The following is an 18728-nucleotide window of genomic DNA, read 5'->3' as shown; positions in this document are numbered from 1 at the left end:
CGACGCACATTTCTCTCTCTTCCGCCTTCTAGTTCACATTCAAGCATGTAATCCTCCCGATACTGATTAAACAAACTTGTGTAGTTGTGTAGAAATATGTAGGCTGCATATTTAGACGAGGTTTTTCCACTGAATTTGTAAATGATAATGCAATGTTACCGTTGCCTCCTCCTGTCCTGACATAAAACAAATGACTTCCTGTGTGCGGCGGACTGCGTTTTTGTGCGTTTGGCTGTTTTCTTCCACTCCTCGGAGCACATTGTGCCTCTTCCTGGAAGTGCTATCTTTCAGCGTGCATGACGTTACTGGTGTGTGACATTATCTTGTTGTGTGCCATTAAGCTTTCAGAAGTTGATTCGTCAACACATTGTAATGTGCCAAGTGTAAGCATGAAGCCTGCGAGGGGATGTCAGACAGCCGACAGGGACTTGAACTCATCCATCTTTTAATTGCTCTGACTGTTGTCTGCAGCCTGACATTATGAAAGAGATGTGGTGCACAGTCAAAAGGCTTTCACAAGACACTGATAACATTCAGCGTAATCTTCAGAAAGCACTAAAAATGTGTCTTATGACTCCTGACAGCTGCACAAGAGAAATCAAAGGCTGCTCTCCAAACACTTTTATTAACTGTTGATAGCAGCAAACCAGACGACACGAGTTGTACTGATCTTCTCTGTCAATGTGACACACTTATGAGAAATGTATGCCTGATTTAATCTATTATTCACTATTTACATAATTGATCAGATTGTCTGCAGGCTGTATTAATAGAAAGTGACAGTTCTTAAGATGGGGAGCATTTGGAGGGGGTGGTGTGGTGGGCGCAGGAAGCCCAGCAGCTGAGTTACCGCTGATTTAATGTCCCATTTTTTTTGCTCCCCCGTGGCCCCAGAGTTGGATGGTGATGGGACCATCTGAGAGTCTTAATGAGCAAATCCAGTTAGGTAAATCACCACCTGTACCCCACCAAACAAGATGATTTCAGACTCTGAGTCAGTGAGAGAGGGAGAGCGTGAGCTCTAGTGTCATTTGTCTTCCTCCTCAGTGTCTGCGGGATAACTGGAATTAAATGGGCCATACTTATCATCAGTGACAAATGCAAGGGATATGGTCTTCCTGTCATACCAGGCAACATTTCCATAAAGTGAAACCAAACAAACAATACGCCGTAGCCTCGCTTGGACTGGCAGTGATTCACGTGTACAGATTAATAATCCAAAAAGAAAGTGGCTACGCATGTCATCGCCAGCACAAAAGAGCAATAAACCTGGAATAATTCCACTCACTCAATCATCCCCTCTGTTTACACGTCGTCGTACATCCTGTTTCCTACAGCTGACTTCAGATGTACCGTGTGTATATATAACTGATGATCATAAAGTAAAAATAAATGACAATAAAGCTGGATTAGGTCAATTGTAAACTGACCGTGAGACTGAATGGTTGCTCGTCTCTTTGTGGCCCTGTCCAGGGTGTGACCCCACCTATGTCAGCTGAGATTGGCACAGCCCGTGACCCTCATGTGAAGGATAAAGCAGTAGAAGATGGATGGATATTAAAGCTGGGCACAGTTAAGTGAAGTTTACAGTTTACAGGCCACTCTCTGTTTTCGTGGCAAATGGTTTAAATTCAACAAAATTCCGATTGGTTGCCATGTCCACGCCCTTTTGAATGTGCAAGACCTTCAGGTAACTTTCCGTCTTTGATGTATCTCGTACAAATGTTCGTGTTTTTTTTTTGTTTTTTATCTTGGTACGATTTTCCTGCTCAGACAAATTAGTTTCAAATTATGAAATGTGCAAATCACCAAGATGGATGCCAAATTCAAAATGGTCATCTTCCTGTTGAGTTGAGGCCATGGCCCAGATAAACTCGAGCTGGTTTCGTGGTGTAAATTGTTAAGGCCCTGGTAAACTTTGGACCCAAACAGATTTTGGAACCGTGTGCGTTAGGTGCACGTGGATGGAAGCGCAAACAGAACAGAATTTCTGGAGTGTTAAGCCCCGCTCACCAAGCATAAAAAAACATTCCGACAAACAGAAGAAGTAGTTGCCAAGGATCGTCGTCCGACCCTTGAACCGACTGACACCCCAACTCCCCTGCCCGTCGGGCCATTCAGCTGTGAGCCGCTGTAACCAGATGTGTCCGAGGAGGATGTAGCATCGTTCTCTTCTTCTTAGGAATGCAACCTATTCCCTGTGTCCAGATTTACGTACTGCCACCTGATGGTGATGTCAGAGACTACAGGACCCTGACACACAACATGCAACATGCCCTTACCTCTCATGTTATAAAATGTTTCGCCCGTTCTGATTTGCGAGCCAGTTACCGGCCATTTTCGGCAACATTTAGTACGTCAAAAAAAATCCTTACCTAAGAAAATAAATACATTAGCGGGGATTCTAATAGGTCCTCGTACCACTAAATATCATCTGATAATTATAAGATTTCTGCCTCCATAAAATTTGTACTTGGTAAAGAGATAAACATCGTCCGGCAGCGGCAGTGAAACTGAACTGGCGTTTGCTGTTGGTGGATGTGGGGAAACGACGGTTGACGGTGAATTAGTGTCGGCAGCTGTCAGAACAGTAATGGCAGATATTTAAAAGTTTTGATACTACGGTTATATTTATGCGCCTCAAAGCTTGCTTGGTTCTCTAAGGGATTATTGGGTTGCTGAGGACGGTGTGAGAGTGAGGGAGGAGCGGGTGGGGGGACATCAGATTTCCTCTTACCACACTGGATGTGACCACATTAATTATAGATCTTGCTTAGGCAGTAGTTACTTTCATTCGGCTTTTTCTTTTTTTATAGATCATAGAATACGTGAGGCAGATTAAGTTCTTTAATCAAGATGACAGGTGTCGGCTGGGCTTGGGGGGGAAAATGTGCACTAAAAGCTGCTTAAAGTTGACAGACAGTGACATTTGGGGCAGGCTAAGGTGTCTATTTGTGAATTCTTGCCTGTGGCTAAAGGTGGAGGTGAGGGCCTTGGATACCGTTGGCCTTAAATTGATATAATAACCACGGTGGGGTCTTAAAAAAAAAACCCCTCTTCATCAGTCATGACCAGGGGTGGAGAGAATCCTGAAGAAGTGCTTAAAATGAGTCGTGTCAAGGTGATTTGGAAATATTTTGAAATGCAAAAATACGATAGTTACTACACAGGAATAAAAAGGAAAGGACCTGTACAGCAACGTGCCCTCACTTTCAGACCAGACATTGGATGTTCACTGCATGAAATGAGCTCAAGTAAAAGAAAAAGGCCCCCTCATAGTTAATTGTTGAAATGAATGCAACAGTGGCACATCTTTGACGTAAACCGTAAAAAAGGTCATTTCAAAAATAAGCCAAAAAAAAAACAAGATATTTTTTGCTTGTAATAAGCAAAAAAAAATCTGCCAATGAAACAAGTGAAAATTCTCTTGGTAAGATTTCTTGAAAGAACACATTATATTAAAGCCTTACAGGAGTGATCTTGAAATTAGTAGGGAAAACTTTTACTAGTATTGTGATGTTTTGTGTCTCATAATAAGCTTGTGATGCTCAAAAATAGTATTTTCCCCTCAGAAGAAGTTTGTTCCAAGTGTATTTAACTCATGTTTAGTGTTATAATTGTGACTCTGTTTTAGATCCAGTCCAACACCTATTTGAAGTTAAATTAGAAACTGGCATTTTGAGACAGAATGTCTTGAAGTTAGCGTTCCGGACTCGTATTAGGCGGTGTAAGAAAAATAGCCACACTGTACTGTGCATTGTGAGTTGGGCATGTTGACCATGCAGTTTCCAATAAAGTTCAAGTCCGTTTCTTGAAACAAGACGAAAAACGTCTGACGTGTCAAAAAAGCTTGTTTCATCTGAGATGCTTCTGAGACCGTTCCAGTGAAGAAGATATTCATGATGCACTGTCTTCTTTATCTCACTCAAATCTTACTCTCTAGGTGAATTTAGGTGAAAAAATATACCTTTTTGCAAACTTTATTCTCACTGATCGTGATTCTGCTCTGGACTTTCTCACAGGTTCCCTTTATTTAACGTAGCTTTTAATTGTGTCATTTAACCTCCGTCCCGACGAAGCTACCGTGACAGTTGTGTGAGATGTGCACCAGTGGTGAGTGACTGCCTGCGCCACAACAATAGCAAACAATTCTGAGCGAGTTTAGTGGGGGGGGCTGTCATAATGGTACCTGAGTGGAGGTAATCTGGAAGAAGTGGCTGCTGTGTGTGTGTGTTAGGGAGCGTGCGTGCGTGACAGAAAACCAAAGAGGGTGGGAGGCGTTTGTAAGTTGCAGAAATGACGTACTTTAAACATTTGCACTTTAATGCAGATGTTTATCTGGAAATTGATGGCCCACATTAAAAAATAACACAGGTGGTGCTCAAGCACCTGCTCCCTGTTTCCTCTTATCCGTGCACATTGAGTGTGTGTTGTGAATGAACCTCCATCTCCTCCCTCTTCACTTTGCAGAGTGCCGGTTTCTCTTTGAAACAGTTACCAGTGATTTTCCAGCACTTGTGCCTTTTGTTAAAGAGCTGCTTCTGAACACTGGCTCCGTCTTCTGTGGAGAGCACTAAGGCGTAGTTTTGGTTCCTTTATTTACTTCACAAGCCTACTTGCCTCTTTGTGGTGCTGCTGTTTTTCAGTGTAGGTGAAGGTTAGTAATACAACTAAAAAATACATTTTAATGCTGAAAATACCGTCTCTACTCTCAGGGAAATGTGTTACTCACCGCCACCGTGCCAGATTTTTAGGAGCTCATTGAGCCATAAAGTGTTCACTCTTTACTCTATAATTCTTTTACTATGCAGTTGAATGTTTTCATATTGTCCTCAGCCACTGTTTTATTATGTGTGAAGAACAGAATCTGCATTTGGTTTATTACGTCTTTAACACATTTTCTCAGTGACTCTGTATGTTTCTACGCGAAAGGCGGGGATTAATTAATCTGTCGATTATTTTCTTGATTAATCAAGTAATAGTTTGGTCCATTAAATGTCAGGAAACGTTAAAACATGTCGATCAGTGTTTGTCAAACTGAAAATGATGATGTTCTCTAATGTCTTGTTTTTGTCCACAAATGAAAATGGTTCAGTTTGTAATTTGTTTTATGGAGCAAAGAAACCAGAAAATGTTCACATTTAAGAAGCTGAAACAATCACAAATCTTGTTTTTTATCATGAAAAAAGCTTCAAACCGATTGATCGATAATCAAAACTAGGACCAATACATAAAGACAAACAAGCATTCACCCTCACATTCACACCATGTCAATAACCATTTAAATGAGTTTTAACGTCCACCTTTTGAGTAAAAATGAAAATAAATGGACTGTAGTTGTATTAGTGGTGGTGGAATCCCGGCGCGTTATCTAAGCAGCAGCAGTGTTACTCTGCGTTGTTCTGCTGATGAGATAATTTACTGCTCTGTCAACTAAACTTTATGTAGCTGCTCATTAGGTAAACAAGCCTCGTGTTTTCTCTTAAACACCAGCCCTTCCTTCCGTCTATTCTTAGCACATCCATTAGCGCTATTAGAGCTGTGCGGCTAATGGATGAGAGAGCAACCTACCTGTCTTTTGTGGCTAGATTTTATGAGGCAGGGCTGTGGGACTCTCCCGTTCTCGCATGGAGCCTGAGAAAGGATGGGGGCCATTAAGACTTGGCAGAGAACATGATACAGCCTAACCCTAATTTGTTTAGTCCAGGGATTAAATTAACTCATCTAAGAGCTCATTTGCAAAGGAGATACAGTCCTGCCCCCTCTCTGGTGTTTTCTAGTGTCACCTTGGGTGGAATCTTACTCTAAATGGGGGTGCAAAATGATCAATACGCTGAGTAGTGTAAAATGACAGGTGACATCCTCTGAAGGGGGGATGTGATAATGGATCCCACACCACGTCTTATACCTGCGGCATGTGTGTATCCTCTTCCTCAGATCTCTCTTGCGGTCCGCGTGGGGCTGTATCATATCAGCTGATTGTTTTCAATGTGACTTTGATTGATATCAGATCCACGCCGCTGTCTCGCCGCGGGTATCGCTTACCTGCGAGCTACCACATTACCTTTGCTACAACTGTGCTTGTGATGTGATGGCACCACAATAAGCCCACATCTGCTCCCATCTGTCCGTCCAGGACATGTCATGTTCTGCAGATCAAAGGACGTGAATGGAGTCACTTTTCCATTTTTTGGACGGATCGATACACCGCTCAGAAATGTGTTGACAACTCAGCTATGAGCCTTTTATTTACCTCAACTGGAAGAGTATATTTTCTTTTTCCCACTGACATGGTAAAAGCAAAGACTGTAAGGGATATTTAGATTATTTATGTATATATATATGTATATATATATATATACATATATATATATATATATATATATATATATATATATATATATATATATATATATAAGTATATATATATATATATATATATATATGTATATGTTGGCAGCTTGGTGCCACCCGTTACCAAAACCCCTAATCCTCAGGAATTATACTTATACTGGAAAGTTCCATGAGTAGCAATTGGTATATATATATATATATATATATATATATATATATATATATATATATATATATTATATGAAATGGTCTAAATGTCGCTATACTGTGAAGAAGAGATTTTTTTTTCATGCCTGCTTATAGCACAGCTGTGTGAACAATGTAGGCCCAAGTATCTGCTGTATTAAAACATACAGCTGCATAATAATACCGACAGCACTGTCAAAACTTTAATGTTACATGCATGGACTGTGCATTAAAAATGGATGAAAAGTGAAGCGCTGTAAATATGAAGGTGAAGTAGCAGTTATTAGCCACCAGGGGGAGAATCTGCTGCCTGCAAAAATGAGTGAATGATCTCAGTCGCTAGATTCAGGTCTTCTTCAGAAGAACTATGTTCCCGTTTAGAGCAGGGTTCGGACCAAGTATTTGCATTGCTGCCTTTGTTATGTAGTTGCACCCAACTTTTTCAATGCATTGCTCAAAATAGGTGGTAAATCACATGAGTGGGCACCAGTGTTATTGACAGCTAGTATCTACCAACATCGGTGAAGGTCAACATGGTGCCAGTCAAATCATGAACCTAAAGAAGACATCGTCCATTTTTATTCACGGTCTATAGTTCATGTTACTAATCATGGTTCGAGCGGGAGACAGTTAACTGATGGAGCAGAGTGTGTGGGGGATGGGATGGTTGATGTGGGGTCTAAGGAGAGGAGGGAGGAGAGACACAGTATGAATGTGAGGACATGGAGGTCTCTGCGTTGTGTCGTGAGCCTGTCATCAACATTTGCTATTTAAATTCACTGTCATCATTTTTCTTTTTAGTGAACTGTAACCATTTCCCCCATAAACACCAAATTGTGCTGGAGATATGAACTTTGACGGATGGAATACTTGACACGGAGAAAGGATGTTAGCTGTTTCTAATGCTAGAAAGGTTAGGAAGAAGGAATTTTAGACATTTCTTTTTAAAATGATATAGTTTTGTATCTATTTGAAGTTGATATTACTGCAACAGCCATGACTAGAGGCATTACAACATTTCTCACAGACCAGTTTTACCTTTAGCTGTAAATTAAACCGTGTACATGCATCCTGTTGGTTTCTGCTTATTTATATTTATGGACCGGGCCCAAAGAGTTCAAAACAATAAGCATTTAGTCACAAAAGCAAATGAAAGTGACGCCTGAGTGTCGATGCACAGAAGTACTCATCGTAAACAGATTATACAGACATGTTCGCAGCGTCACGACTACTGCTACTGAATGTGTGCTGAAATGAATGTGCACGCCATGCAAAAATCCACTGTATATAATTTGTCCCGCTCACGTCGCTCTGATTTGTTGTGCACACGAAGCAAGTCGACCCGACGCCATCCAGCGATGTAGAGGCAAAATCACACAATGAGCCTGCTGACCAAGCCAATATATTATTTTCCAACCCTAATAAATGAATAATAAAGAAAATAGATGTTTTCTGCCGGAGAATGTAAAGAAACTCTGGTATAATGGTGCACAGATATCTCGTATGCATGTATAAATAAACAACCATGGCCAACAAAAACATGCTGTGATTCCTATCATTGGCAAATGCAGGCTATTTGTGTGGAGGCAGCCTTTTTTTTGTCAGCTCTATTTACTAGATTTCCATACCCCACCCTCCCCCCCTGCACATCGGCCAGCAGGAAATAGGCATTCAGTGCTTTCTAGATGACTTCCTGAAAGAAATGAATCTCTCATGGAAATGAGAACAATGAATAATGAAATGCTGGATGGGGATGTTCCTGACCCATGCCGTCGCAGGGAGCCGTGTATGAGAGTGAAGGTTGTGATCACAGAGCTGTGGGTAGGAACATTAGAGCGAGGGGAAACAAATAGCTTTTCCCGGTGTTCATTTAATCATTTGATTTAGGCGCGGTGCAGACCGCAGCGCTTCAGTCCGCATAAATCTTGCACTTTGCAACTGTAAGACAGATTTTCTGTTTTTTCCTTCATTCATAACGGCCTGCTTTTCATCTGGGGACAGTGTATTTTTTTTTTTAATCACAGCTGTTTGTGAACACCATAGAAAAATGGATAGAAAAGTTTGCCACTCAGTCTGTGACACCACCACGGCCATGTGTAAAAAAAAAAAGAAAGAAGAAGAAATAGACAATTAGAAGTGAAAGTGATATTGCTCCTCCTATTTTTAGTGTGGGTGGAGCTAAGGGAAGTACACTGAAAATCTGTTTGGAATCATGAGAGCAACAAGTGTACCGAGAAATAAAATCGGAACAACTGTGTGCGACTAAGACGCAATAGACAAAAAATCTCAAATTTAGCACTTAACACAATTCTGTCTACTTTCTCCTGCGGCTGAATTGTGCAGCCCTGTTTAGAAGTGAAAGTGATATTACTGCCCCTGTTTTAGACCAGTGTTCTGCCCCATTTAGGATCACACCCATTTGCACTTAGTGTCTACAGGTGCATTGTTGTTAATTCTAGATTCTTTGACAGGTGACACGTGTGCTGATCCGTCGGTGGTTTGAGCGTGTGCACTTTTTATATCTTTGTGAAGGGGTTGCTTCTTGGATGTAGCAGAAAGTTATACGTAATACGGTTTGAATGGAACAGACCCATTTACACCACGTGTGGCCACGCTGCACCGGGAAAAAGTGTCCTAACAACATCATAACCCCACAGAGAAAATCATCCACCACACACGGCAAACACTTCCTAGGTTTTTCAATGGATGCTTCTCTTACTCCCATTAGCCACAGCAGGACGACGAAGGAAGAGGAAGAAAGAAAAAAGAAAAATAAAATGGGGGGTCTGATCACAGCCCTGCAGCTACCTCTGCAATCCTGACATGAAGGAGTCGGTTTGAGCACAGATCTTTCTAATCCTTTTCAACACAGCACAGCGTTCACAAGCTCAGAGAGAGAGTTTACCCTGCATGTGTGTGTGTGTGGGGTGAATGGGTAAGGGGAGGGCACTGTGAACGGCGTGATCAAGTCATTACTGAGCTCTGTTGAGTGTCTGTTAAGTGCTTCATGTTTTTTTTTTTCATTTGACTGTGAATAATCATATTGAGCGAAGTGGCAGGGTTGGTTCGCCAAACTGACACCCAACAGTGACTACGACGTTTCGGGTCACCAGGCGCTGTTTACGAATCATCGATTTTGTTGTACAACAGCGAGGGGGAAAAAAAGAGGCACAAACCGAGGCCCCAGCAGGGAGATTCCCAGTGAGACGGGAGTCTGTCCCAGCAGCCCAATTATGTTTCCTTAAAAAGCCGCTGTTGCCGGACCAGTCACTGCGCTCCTCCCCCGGGAGACCTTCACTCGCTCACAAATTCTACCCAAGGGTTGCCAATTTCACGTGTCTGATTCATGACATCATTCTGATGCTGGAGAATGTTGGAATGGGTAATCAGATGATTGATTGAAGCGAACTGCTGCTCTGACAGAACACTGACGCGGACACAGCTGGCTGCCTGTCAGCGGGGATGGCTGAATGATGTATGAGCTTCTGCACCCAAAACAAAGCAGGAAAAAACCACCCACATTTCATCTCAGGTGATCCCGTGGCCCTCACTGGTGTCTTAGTTTATGCAGAGCGTATCCGCTGACCTGGTTGCCTCTCAAACGCTGATCGCATTCACATATTTGTGCTTTTTTTGTTTGCTCTGCAGTGAGATTGAAGGACCAGTTCCTGCTCCTCAACCAGATGCCTTCAGTAATGAAACGGTTAAAAAGAAAATGAAGCGGCATGTATTTCCTGGGTTATTTTTTCTTTAATGAATGCTGCAACAGCGATATTGAAATGCAAGAGTACTCCCACACATACACGATGTCATAGCTCATTTTAAGTACAGACACAATCACAATAGAGGGCAAAGAAACACAATAGAGCTACTCTCCATTAAAGGTTAGCGCTGTAGATCGCTGCTGCTGCTGGTGGAGGATAATAAAGACATTTGTGTATAGTTTAATACAGCAGGGCCACAACTGCTTTATAAATGTAGTATTCAGTGCATTTGGGATCATGTTCAATCCTATATTCAACGTTAATCCACCAGACAGCGCTCCTGTGATAAGATAGATGCTGAGACAAAGTGGTATGGATTGATTAGTCTCTTTATCATGTGTATCGATTGTGTTTGGTTTGTGCCGTGGATTACAGCCACATGTCCCTATGCGCTCACTTTCAGGGAGGAGAGGAGTGGAGGGGGGAAATGGAACGCTGTAATGAAATATGAGGATCTATTGAATTGGAAAAAATAAATGCTTTTGCAAAAAAAAAAAAAAAATCCCACTGCAAAGCTAAACTGACGGGCCTCCGAAAAACAATCGTTATTTACGGAGAGGATGACACGGCTCGTCCCATTCAGCATTTTTCATGCAAGGAGAGACGACGCATTAGTTAGTCTGTCTGTACGTAAAGAGCTGGTCGAGCGAGAGAGGATGCAGGAAAAGGAGCATGCAGCCCGTACGCTTAAAGGAAGCACGATCAATAACCAATCTGGGGAGCGGAGAGGGTCAGGATGAGCACGGGGAGGTTATCATATACTGTACCTCATGTATAATGGAGGCCTGTGTAGCAGCTGTGAGACACACAGAGGCTTCAGAACAGAGGAAAGCAGACGTGAAAGGGCTTCTCTACTCTGTGACATACTGCGCTAATGAATTGTTGGGTATTTGCCGAGGTGAAAAAGTATCTCTCCTGACTGCAAAATGTGTACCCAGTCACCTTGTTAAATGATTAAAATGTCACTAAGTGTTATGAAAATTGGCTTCAAATCGTGCAAAACGTTCTCTGGCGACTTGCAGTAGACACATGCTCAGAATTTTACAGCAAACACACAAATATACAGTAAAGAGTAGAGGATTCTCCAAAACCTTGATTAGATGTTTGTTTTTAAGGTTGTGATACTTATACATACTTTATAATCCCTGAGGGCTAATTCTTTCTCTGCATTTAACACATCCTCTGCTAGGAACCTTCCTAGAAGGAGCAGTGGCCCTTGGAGCATTGGGGATTTGGTACCCCTGCCCTTTGACCTAGTGGGGACTCGAACCGGCAACCCTCCGCTTACAAGCCAAATTCCCTTTTCATTCGGCCACGGGCTGCCGTTTGATTCAATCATTTTTCCTCTCTTTTAGCGCAGGTCTTGTCTTGTCTTGTCCAGTTTAGTCCAGGATCATTTTGCTTTCACTTTTAATTCCCATAATTTGATTGTCTACGTGGTGTCGTGATAATAATGTCCATCATTTGTTTGCAATGTACCACCCTTAAGGCCTTATTGTCAAATTTGAATGATTTAATATGTAACAATAACCAGTCAATTGGAAACCAACTGTAGGTCAAAGAGGCCACCTGCCATCTAGTGACTCCTTTGTGTAACTGCAGTGTGCTCTCTTCACAGCAGATGTCATTCACGATGTCCTGTGCTATGCTTACACACGCACATATAACACACTGTGTGTGTGTGTGTTGTCTTGTCAGAGAAATCACGATGGCTACAATCACAACACTGTGTTGTTTCTCCTCTGACACAGACGTCACACTGGGGGCGTGGTTAAATCCCCGATTCCACCTTTGCTTTTGAAAGTAGAGGTTGTGATAAGAGCTGAAAAAATTAATCGATGAAATGATTATTAAGTGATTGTGTTAAGTGAATTGATTCATTGGTTTAAAGTGTTTTCCGATTTCCGATTGTTTACGCTTCTTAAATGTGAGTGTTTTCTTCATTTCTTTGCTCTGGATAACAAAGAAATCAGAACAGTCATTTTGGTTTGTGGTCAAAACATGACATTTGAGAACATCATCATGTCCAGGTTTGACGAAGACCGAATCTTGACTAATCAAGAAAGTAATCGACAGATTAACAGATGATGAAAGTAATCGTTAGTTGCAGCTCTAATTGTGATGTTGTTTTTAATATATACTAATATACAGACTTTAGCGAGGACCAAAGCAGCTGAACAGTGCTGAGTCGCCCCCTTGTGACTCTTATATAGTAGTAGACTAGTATATTCTCACTTCCAGGTCGGCCTCAACTGGATGTGCCGTCGACTGTAGAAAACAGCCTGACAGACTCACTAAACTCTGCTTACATAGTGCAGGAACAGACTTGTGCTGGCTCTGTTCAAGTGAGTGAGCCCTCAAAATGATTTTCAAACTGTATTCGAGGGAAAAAATGAAAAAAATAAAAGTCGCTGTAAGTACATCCTGACAGTGGGAACAGATGGGCTTTATAGGCTGATGGTAATATCCATACGAAGTAACTGCATAGTGGCGTCGCTGGTTTTGTTTTAGTGGCATTTGTTTGGTCGTGTAAAATGCAGACGTGTGGAGTCCACTTCTAAAATAATGGCATTTGTGTTGATTTGATGCCGCGATGTGACTGTGAATGACCTGCAAATGTGGTTCTGTTTCAAAGGTCTGTGCTCGTACTACTCTCAGCACACATCAATCATGTGACAGATCGAGACTTGAATCATCGGGTGTTATAGAAATAAGCTGCTTTAAAGAACGCATCCGCCATAATAATTCACTTAGTTAATTAAAAGCGGTTGAAGATCAATAGAGCTTCGAGTCCCCTCTCTGCTAATTCTTCAGTATTAATTAAAGATACTCACTTTGAAGAGTGTGCCTGTCTCTCTCTCTTCTTTATCTTGGTCATTTGTACGATTGCGGTTGAAATCAGGCCCCAGGATCTTCATCACAATGTTAGCAGACGGTCATATTGTAATGAATTTAGTAAGACTGTATCCTATAATTTCATCTGTCAGTTAAGTCCTGCAAGGTTGTTGTTTTTTTGTGGCATTAGTGGTGGATTTCAGTTGTTGACTGATCTGGTTTCACTGTCACAATTTAAATGACATGTTGGAGGGCCTGGGACAAGGCAGCGCTGCCCTGAAATTGTTCCACAGTGGCCTGAAGCGTGGAAATATGAGGCAAATGGCTTTCATTGCATCATAACCTTGACCGCGGTGGCTGCTCTGCTTGGAGCTTTGGCCACTGATGCACTCTAGGGCCACTCTGTGCCAGCATTACCCCTCTGTGTCGCCCTGCCATCTCAGCGCTGTGAGCCCAGTGGCAGAAAAGAATAAAATGAAATGTCAAATCAAAGAGGGGACAGAGAATGGTCTTTACCACAGGGCTTAGATTTTTGAGTGAAATGGAAAAAGTGGATTTACTGCTGCTTTTCTCTGTGTGGGGCGGATATGCCACAAATTGAGTCGACGAAATACAAAGTGAGCTGCGGTCGTCCGGCAACGAGAACCGGGATCTGTTGATGCAGGGTTTTAACATGACCTGACATTTTTACACAATTTAATCTGTAAGAAAATGACAGAAAATGACAGAAAACATCTGCCAGCTTCTCACTTCACTGGTAAAAGACCCTCAGCCCTCAGAGGTGAAGTGTGAGGTTTTACTTGCTCATCAAACTGAGATCTTTCACAGATTAACCGTATCTAAAGAAACTGGTACGATCATTTGTTGGCCACACGGGGGGGTGTAGTGGTTAGCACTCTTGCCTTTGCAGTAAGAAGACCGTGTGCATGTGGGTTTTCTCCCACAGTCCAGAAACATGCAGATTAGACTGAAATTGGACACTCTAAATTAGACCTTAAAGCTTGATGAGCAGAAACTGCTATCTTCTGCGATGGGTTAAATGATGTTACCTACAAATCTGAATACTCAGTTATTAAAGGTAATGAATGACATTATTTCAAAATAATCGTACAAAATAATTAGATGTATATGCTACTGTATATTAATGTTGTTTATCTGACTTGTTTGTTCAGAGTCTGTGGGGAAAAGAGAAGCAGCTCAGGACGAAATGGATGGAAGGAAAGTTTTTCCCAAAGCGCGACGCGACTCTCCGTCCCCTGAACTGTGAGTGTTACACAAATGCTTTAACACACATGCATTACAACTACTCGTGACCTGTGAACAGACTCTGGTCTGTACACTATATTCATTGTATTACAGTCGCACTGTGAATGCTTTTTTAATTACAGTTTTTGCTGTTGCTTTAAATAATTGTTTACACAAATTTGACAATCCTTGAAGTGATTAAAATAAGAAATAATATCTCAATGCCACCGAGTGATTCCTGATGGAGTGACACTAACATTAGTCCCCACAACTTTGATTGTGTCTTTTCAATAATAATACATTTATTTTCCTTTCTTTATTAACTTTCTTAATCTCTGCTATGGTTTTTCTGGTTCATTTGTAGCACGACTATTTTCCATCAGTTTTCTTCACATATTTGTCTTAGTAAGTCTGCTTTTGTGGTTTCAGTCGTCTTTTGTAGTTTGTTTTTCACCGTTTCCTACACAACTGTACAAAAGCATGGCTTTGTCATCTTAAAAATATTTTATGAAACTTTTTATTATATCTGTCTGAAAGCCACTTTACACATGAACTCCTGTGACTCATGAAAAGAGAGGGTCAGACAGTATTTATGCTACACAAAGCAAACAGGGCTTCTCAGCGATACACGGTGCGCACTCTTTGCTCATGCTGCAATATTATCAACACCCCATGGATCAAGCCGCCGTGTGGCAGCACTCCTGAGAGTCCAGATGCTGCAGGGAACACCTCTGTTGACCTCACAGCAGACCTGGGATCAGCGATGATCGTCCTCGGGCCCCTTTTAGATGAGGTGTGCATAATGGGGAGGTTTCTCTCACTGAAGGATGAATCAATGTGGCATGAAGAAGAGAATTTCCACCCCATTTCCCCCCCCTGATTACCCCACCACATACAGCTCCTTAATGGCTTGTTGTGTGTCATAAATCTCCTTTTACCACCACAGCATCATAGATGTATTACAGTGTATGCCTTACATATTAAAAGCAAGGGTGTCATTGGGCTTTGGTGCTGGTGGTTTGCTGGAAACGTTGCTGTATATAAAGCGAGGTGTCTGGTTGTGTGGGGGGTTGTCTCCTCCAGCTTCTCACTGTTCTCTGGTTTGTAATAAAGCTCCACCTGGACGGGGATGTAGCGAGGGATGCTGCTGCACCGTACATTACAGGCAGGACCACTGTGGACGAGGCCCACGGGCTGCACTTAAAACACAAAGTGTGGGTGTGCGAGGGCTCAGAGGTCACTGCTGTTGGAGAGGCCAGGTACCAGTGCGGCTTTGATTCCCCTCGAATGTACATTGTAGTGTTTTTTGTTTTGTTTCAAACTCATTTTTGTCCAATTTCTTCCTGAAATCTCTTCCCAATTTTCCAATAGTGACAAATACAGTTGTCTTTGAAGCAATTCCTTGAATTCCGGGCTGGCAAAGAGGAGAGAGCTCCAATGACCAGGGTGTTCAAGAAAGGCTTAAGGAACTCATGCATCACATGTTTAAAAGATCAGCTACAATAATCAGATCAGATACAAAACAAGCGTTAGAAGTGTGTTACAGTGTCACATGATGTAAACCTGTCACTCTGCTATTAGCACTGCTGCCAAAAATGGAACAGGCAAAGAAGAAATTTCCTTGCGCTCTCACTAATGCCAGTGGAAAACCTGATAAAAAGCTGCTAGCATTCAAGAGTCATTTGAGCCGGGATTGAATGCAGATTAAACATATTCCCACTGAGATTAAACGTGTCTCTTTCACCACAGGGAACGTCTTACATATTAAAATGTGTTTGCAGACTGTGGCCTGTTTATATCACAGTGTCCTCATTTTTATCATTCATGTGGCGTTTGTGTCCGTCGTCAGGTTATGATAAAGAACTTTGTCAGAACATGTGACCTTTGATGTTACACTCTCGTGTTGTGACCCCATTATTCATGTCAAATTATTGATTATAGCCGCCTCCTGCTTCTGTCTGAGCCCTTTTATAGATAAGTATTCGTTTCCCTTTTCTTTCTTTGATTTGGTTTGAGAATCGTGTTTGTTGAGAGTTCAGGTCGGAGCTGTCGTTGACAAGCAGCAACTTCTGGTCAATGAAGACAATTCCAGTGTTCCATGTTTGAAAATAAGATGCATAAATTGATGGTTGAAGCTATTATAGTTGTAGTTTCTTGCTTGTGTGGTTTTGTTTACGTCTTGTCTTTGAAACGTATGAAACACTGACAGTGGTGCTAATAGCGGGTTGTTCAGTCCACTCATGAGCTTCACTACAAGAAGAGACGTAAAAAGGATTAGGATTAGTGTACATTTGTATTTCTCTAAGTCTTTTATTAGGATAATCATCCATTTTTGATGAAGTGTAAACAAACAGGTTTGATCAGTGTTTGTCAAACTTGCAGATGACAATGTTCACAAACTAAAATGATTTCTCTATTTTATGGAGCAAATAAATGAAGAAAATATTCAGATTTTAGCTGAAACAATCGTGTTTTCATTTCAATCATAAAAAAAGCTTCAAACCGATTAATCAATTCTCAATTATGAAAATCGATTATCAAAATAGTTGACGATTACTTACTCATTTAATAATCGAGTAATTGTTTCAGCTCTACTAACCACCGAACAATAAAGCCACCTAAAATTGCTACATTCTTATTTGCGTGGCAGAAAATCACTCGTAACAAAAGTGAAAGTCAAACATCCAAGAAGGTGAAAGTACAGCCATCAAAACACTTTGCAGACATGACACAGATGTTATCAGGAGCCGATGAAACTCCGGCTCAGATGCAGCGAGACTTGAGCCGGACCTCTTACATCGAGCATCTTACCAAACCTCTCAGATGACGGCGTCAAAAGAGGGAAATGTTAAGTTCTCAAAAGAGGCTGAAAAGAAAAGAACACTTTGTTTCAGCTATAATTAAATCAGAATTCTAAGTATTGTGTGTTTTGGTGCAGCATCAGCAGCAGAAATGCAAATGCATTCACACTCTTCGGCGGCGCTTCATTTGCACAACTTTGCCGCAAGTTATTTTACTCAAGTCAACCAATTACTGACGAAAGGCAGACATCCTGTTGCTGTTATGTCATCTGGTTTCAGAGTCTCTAACAGAATAAACGCTGCAGAAAAGACTACAGGACGCCAGCTACATTAATAGGCAATGGGATTTTTCTTTCGCTGTCAGAATTACATATGCAAATGTGACAGCAATGTACCAACTGGTCAGGGAGAGCAGTGGGAGAGAGCTCCATGCATTAGTCATCCCGCAAAGTGAACCGCACTGACAGAACCACTAATTAATGGTTAAAAAAAGACTCCAGAGTGATTCCTATCCAACTCTCCTCCACCTAATCAGTTTATAATCACATTTTTGTCCTCTGGGATGATCGTCTCTTCCCTCAGATGTCTGATGCTCTGTTATTAAGCCCTCGCAGGAGCTGGAGTGGATTTGGCTGTAGATGTTGTGTAGAGATTTCACTTCTACAGGCCACAGTGAACGTGAAAAAGAGAGGGTGAAATAGAAAGAAAATTAGACACGAGGTTGTTTCTGACATGTTGAGTAGAGACCGAACACCAGAACACACGTTTACACTGGAATTAATCATGAATGTAATGACAGAAAACGGTTTTATACCTCGATTAACACTCGTCCAATTCCATCATTCAGTACTAGAGCATCATAACCTGCAATTCATTATTGATATGTTATTGATATGTCAGTCACATCGCTGTCCGTTCATATGTGTCATAGTTTTAGACCATGAAGTCCTCAGTTTCACAAAACCTGGAAATCATGACGTTCTCAAATATCTTTTCCAGTTTTAATGATTTTTTTTAGTCAAACGGAGCAAAGACACCAGCAATTATTCACATTTGAGAAGCTGAAAGCTGCTATTAATTGTTAAAAAACCCTCTATAACTGATTAATCGATGATGAAAAGAGTTGACAATTCATTTAGCACTCGATTAATCAAATTGCAGCCCTAATGGAGTCGCCCTCTGGTTGCTATTCAGTACATTGTTACTGGTTTGTGATCCTTAAATGATTCTAGCCAAGTATCAATTTACAGAATAGTAACATTTTGAACTTTAAAGACTTTCCCCACAGGTCAGAAAAAGAAGTGTTAGCCCATAATTGGCAAATAACTAGAAGTATGTAAATATCAGTGGAGTCGGAGCAGAGTGGATTATATCGGTTATAGTTTATTGCCTTTTATGAGGATATTGCTGCACAAACGCCACACGGAGGTATTTTTTATTCACACCATATATGAGGAGTGCATATACAGTAATATAGACCACTCTTGTTTGATGATAACGGTGTTCAAAGCCATGAGAAGGATGGATTTCATGAGCAGCTGTC

The 18728-nt window shown here is 41.4% G+C and overlaps 1 long non-coding RNA gene across 1 annotated transcript in view; it reads left to right on the top strand.

Moving 5' to 3' along the window:
* Positions 1 to 14509, top strand: part of LOC122786443 — a 38427-nt gene extending 23918 nt beyond the window's left edge. Inside the window, exon 3 of the long non-coding RNA XR_006362447.1 lies at positions 14312 to 14509. This is a non-coding gene — a long non-coding RNA (uncharacterized LOC122786443). The remainder of the gene's footprint in view (positions 1 to 14311) is intronic.
* The last annotated feature ends 4219 nt before the right edge of the window (positions 14510 to 18728 follow it).

The sequence above is a fragment of the Solea senegalensis genome, linkage group LG20 (genome assembly GCF_019176455.1).
Source record: "Solea senegalensis isolate Sse05_10M linkage group LG20, IFAPA_SoseM_1, whole genome shotgun sequence".
In the NCBI taxonomy this organism is placed as follows: domain Eukaryota; kingdom Metazoa; phylum Chordata; class Actinopteri; order Pleuronectiformes; family Soleidae; genus Solea; species Solea senegalensis.
This window is presented reverse-complemented; position numbering and strand designations above follow the sequence as displayed.